The sequence below is a fragment of the Chiloscyllium punctatum genome, chromosome 36 (genome assembly GCF_047496795.1).
Source record: "Chiloscyllium punctatum isolate Juve2018m chromosome 36, sChiPun1.3, whole genome shotgun sequence".
NCBI classification, from domain to species: Eukaryota; Metazoa; Chordata; class Chondrichthyes; order Orectolobiformes; family Hemiscylliidae; genus Chiloscyllium; species Chiloscyllium punctatum.
The window spans coordinates 36,611,370-36,616,686 of record NC_092774.1 but is presented as its reverse complement, the minus strand read 5'-3'; the positions used below and the strand labels follow the sequence as shown (position 1 = coordinate 36,616,686).

The following is a 5,317-nucleotide window of genomic DNA, read 5'->3' as shown; positions in this document are numbered from 1 at the left end:
CGATCCAACCCAAACCTAGTGTCCGCGACAGCGATGACACTTTTGCCATCAAAAAATGAAAAAAATTAGAGGAAACCTACAACACCATCAACAATATCCTTCCTGGCATAAAATTCACAAAAGAGGAGAACAACAACAAAGTGCCATTTCTAGATGTCACAGTAGAGCGAACAGTCAATGGTAAATTCGAAACAGCGTCTTCCGGAAAACAATGCACGCGAACCAAGAACTTAACTACAGAAGCAATCACCACTACACATACAAACAAATCTGAATCAGAACATTATTTCAACGAGCCACGACACACTGCAGCACCCAGGAACTACAAAGATCAATAAAAAACTGCGCAGAGCATTTAAGAAGAACGGGTAGCCTCCAAACCCCTGGAAAGGGCTTCCCTGACCGGGAATCGAACGCGGGCCGCGGCGGTGAGAGCGCCGAATCCTAACCACTAGACCACCAGGGACATGCAGGCACGTTTTGATAGCTCTACTGAAAATTTCTTTCCTTTTCGGGAATCGAATCCGGGCCGTGGTCGGTCGAAGGCTTTCACCTGTGTATCCAACAATGTCATTTCTGATGTCCATTGCTCCCGATGCGGTCTCCTCTACATTGGGGAGACTGGAGACTCCTCGCAGAGTCAAGTCACAGCGCTTGAGGGAACATCTACAGGACACCCACACCAATCAACCCCATCGCCCTTTGGCCCAACATTTCAAACCCCCTCCCACTCTGCCAGGGACATGCAGGTCCTGGGCCTCCTCCATCGCCGCTCCCTCCCCACCCGATGCCTGGAGGATGAACGCCTCATCTTCCACTTTGGGTAAATTCAACCCCAAGCCATCAATGTGAACTTCATCAGATTCCTCATTTCCCCTCCCCTCACCTTACCTCAGTTCCAAACTTCCAGCTCAGCGCTGTCCTCATGACCTCGCCTTCCTGCCAATCTCCCTCCCCACCTATCCGCTCCACCCTCCTCCCTGACCTGTCACCTCCATCCCCACCCCCATTCACCTATTGTACTCCTTGCTACCTTCTGCCCAGCACACCCCACCCCCAATTTATCTCTCCACCCTGGAGGGGTCCTGCCTCTATTCCTGATGAAAGCCTTTTGCCCGAAACGTCGATTTGCCTGCTCCTCGGAAGCTGTCTGACATGCTGTGCTTTTCTAGCACCACTCTGATCTAAACTCTTGTTTCCAGCATCTGCAGTCCCCACGTTTGCCTCCCCAATAAACCCAGTGTGCCAATTTCACATCAACAAACTGACACAAGCAGACACAACGTCTGCAGAAACCCTAGCCACATTACATTACATTAAAGACATCTGGGAAATGATGTCCAGACAACTCAACCCTCTCAGCATCTTGGTAGCCCACATATTTACCAACACACTCAAACAGCGGCTAAGGAACTTGAAATACCCGATACAAACAACCAGAAAACGAATGTTATTTACAAAATACCATACAAGGAAATATATACATGAACTCTGCCACACAGTTCTCTGTGGCAAGAAATGCTGGGATGAGATAACGAAGATTTTTTTTTAGCCAAAAAGAATCGGCACTGACTGGACAGCCATTTAAAATCAACGCAGTCTGCCCAGGATGGAAGACCCGAAGGGATGTACAGTTTTCTTAATTCCTGAAGATTTACAAAGCTGAGACTGGGTTTTGATGTTTGTTCCCTTTCCACTCCCAGGAGCCACAGTAGTTGGGGCGGTGAGTTGGGGAAAGTGAAATGTGCCGGTGAGCAGCGTGTGGGGCTATTTCAGCTTCCTCTCCTCTGACAGAGCTGTGACTTGACTCTGATGTTCTCAGGGCCATTTCCTGACGCGAGACAGTGAAAGGATTCTCATTCCCGCAGACTGACCATGCAAGGATGCCAGTTTCCCTCCTGAAAGGACATTGGTGAACATGGGATTTATGACAATTGACGTCAGTGCCATCGATACCATACTGAGACTAACTTTGTGTTCCCCATTTATGATTTGAATTATTCACATCTCACCTCTTGCTGTGGTTGGATTTGAACTCATGTTTCCTGGATTACTCATTCTGTGACGTTATGACTACACTGTTGTTTCCCATTCTTTGCTATTTTGTGTTTGTTGTTCACGTCTTTGTCTTCTGATGTTTGTGAAATTGAACCTGTTTAAAAGATTGCCCTAAACATGTCCCTTTGACCAAGTATTTGGTCACCTGTCTCATCTGTGCTCCGGTCTTGTGATTTTTAAAGGAATTCTCATAATGTTCATGTGAAGCACTTTGAGATAGTTAACTGTACCACGGGTATTATTTGAATGCAGCTTGTGTCCCTATCTTAATGTCTGAAAGTACAGGGTCATATTTTAAATGTAGAAGACAAAAATGAGGATTATTTCTTTTCTTTCTGAGGGTTGTGTGTCTTCTTCAAAAGGCAGTGGATTCAAAATCTTTAAGGCAGAGGTAGATCGGTTCTTGATAACCAAGTGGATGAAAGAGTGTCGGGGATGTGTTGGAATGTAGAGTAGAGGTTGAATTCAGATCAGCCATGAACTTATTGAATGTTGCAGCAGGCTCGAAGTGCCGAGTGGCCTACTCCCGCCCATTATATGTTTGTATCAAGCAGTCTGTGTCTCCCCTCTTATAGCTATGAACTGGGTCATTCCTTTCCAATATTGCCCCTTGTAGACAGTTAATTTCACACCGATGTCCCCCTATTGGGAGCAGGCACATTGTCGCAATTGCAGTATTTCTTGTGTTAATTTTGTTGCTTCTTACTCAGTGTTGCTGAGAATCTTCGAAATAAAAACCAAAACACTTCTATTATTATCGCATCAATGGAAGTGTAGGTTTGTATGTATCATTGTTGAATTAGCCATTCCCATCTTTTCCAGAATTCTGTGTTTAAAGCCCTCGAGTCTGGTTTCTACCCCTGAAACAGTTCTTATCAAGGTCATGTTTGACATCCTTTGTAACGGTGAAAGGGATAAACATTCCCTCAAGGTAAAAACAATGACTGCAGATGCTGATAACCAAATACTGGATTAGTGGTGCTGGAAGAGCACAGCAGTTCCTGAACTGCCTGAACTGCTGTGCTCTTCCAGCACCACTAATCCAGTATAAACATTCCCTCGTCGACCTGCGGACAGCCTTGATCAGGGTTAATGACCGTACTGACCCTCTCCAGCATCACTCTATCCTCTGGGAAGGTATGATTTTAGCGTCTTCCGTTCTTATTTGTTTTACCGTAGCTGCTGGTGTTGGCATCTATACTGATGACATTCAACTGTGCCTGAACACCACTTCTCTCCCGACTCCTTTGTCATTCATAATTTACCAATAATTTTATCTGAATGCCTGCCCAATTTCAAGCATTGGATAACCATAAACATTCCCTTAGTTAAATATTGTGAAGTGTGAAGCCATTGTTTTCGTCCCCAAGTTCGACCTGAGCCCCCGCCCCCCCCCAACGCCCACCCCAGTAACTCTGTTGACAGCCTTCATGTCACTTTAAAACTAGGATCGATGGATTTGTGAAGAGTCGGGGGATGAACAGTTGCAGGAAAAGGGCAGGAAGGTGACTGTGGGGAATGCCAGATCACCCAGAATCCTACTGAATGGAGAAGCAGGCTCAAGGGGCTGAATGGCATATTCCTGTTCCTATTTCTTATGGTTCCCGAGCCCTTACCTCTGATACAGGACACTGACTTCAGTATGTGCCATTACTGAGAGTGCTGATGTTCCCTTGTGTAATATCAACAACTTAGCAGCTGCTAAAACCTCTTGCTCCTTTGTTACCTCTGAACACAATAAGCCAATGTGTTCAGGGGAGGCGATGGCCGACTTTATTGTCATCCAGGTAATGTTCTAGGGACTTGTGTTCAAAACCTGCCACGGCAGATGGTGGAATCTGAATTCAATATAAATCCGGAATTAAGAGTCTAATGATGACCTCGTTGTGGTTTGTTGTAAAAACGTATCTGGTTTCCTGGTGTCCGAACCTGGTCAGATCAACATGTGATTCAGATACACTGTCAGCTGGTTGAATCTTCACTGCACTTTCAATCAAAACCTCCACTTTCACCTCCCTACTTTTATACTCCATTTAAAGGCCAATCTCCCTTTTGCCTTCCCTATTAGTCACTGTGCTCCCGGAAGCAGGATTGTGGCTCAGTTTAAAGTAGGTCCTATATTTCTGATTACATCGATCCACAAGGCAGTGAAGAAAGGTTTAGGCACACTAACCTTCATCACTTCGGGAATTGAGTATAGATGTTGGCAAGTTATGTTGTAGTTATACAGGACGTTGATGAGGCTGCACCTGGAAAATTGTGATCAGTTTTGGTCCCCTTGGTGATCTGACTTCTGACTTCTTCAACTCTGGGTTTGTGTTGAACTTGATGGGATACTTTGTCCAACTCAGCATGTTTTAACAGTATCCCTCAGAGGGATTCATGTGAACATTTTCAGGAGGTGAGCTCAACAAGATTGAAGTATTCAAAGTTACTAGGACTCTATTTTAAACTTAGATCAGGACTAGTCGTCAGAGACACATACAGCATGGAAACAGACCCTTTCGTCCAACTTGTCCATGCTGACCTGATATCCGAAACTAATCTAGTCCCATTTGACAACATCTGACCCAAATCCTATGGCAGCTCATTTCATATAAGTACCACCCTCTGCATGAAGAAGTTGTACCTTTAATATATTTCGCCTCTCACCCTACACCTATGCCCTCTAGTTCTGGACTCCCCCATCCCAGGGAAAATACCTTGTCTTTTAACCTGTCCATGGCCCTCATGATTTTGTAACCTCTATTAGGTCACTCCTCTGCCTCTGATGATCCAGTGAAAACAGTCCCAGGCTATTCAGCCTCTCCCTGTAGCTCAAATCCTCCAACCCCCAGCAACATTCCTGTAAATCGTTTCTCACAGAGAAGTCAACGTTTCAATCATGAAGAAGGGTTAATTCCCAAACCGCTGACTACTCCACATCCTGGTGCAGCCTGGTTTGCTGTATTCTCTCAACCTCCTGCTTGCCTACTTCGGGTGGCAATATGTAGTGGCTCAGTGTTTACCACTGCAGGCTAACCGTGCCGGGGACCCAGGTTTGTTTCCAGCCTTGGGTGGCTGTCTGTGAGGAGTTTTCATATTCTCCCAGTGTCTGCGTGGGTTTTCTCTGGGTGGTCCTGTTTTCTTCTATAGTCCAAAAATGTTCAGGTCATGTGGATTGGCCATGCTTAACTGCCCATAGAGTTAGGTACATTAGTCAGAGAGAAATGGGTCTGGATGGGTTACTCTTCGGAGGGTCGATGTGGACTTGTTGGGA

At 45.6% G+C, this 5,317-nt stretch overlaps 1 non-coding gene across 1 annotated transcript; it reads right to left on the bottom strand.

Annotated features, from left to right (window-relative positions):
• Positions 1 to 394: 394 nt before the first annotated feature.
• trnae-cuc (transfer RNA glutamic acid (anticodon CUC)) lies at positions 395 to 466 on the bottom strand. Its single transcript has one exon. It is a non-coding gene; the product is annotated as a tRNA-Glu (tRNA).
• Positions 467 to 5,317: the final 4,851 nt, after the last annotated feature.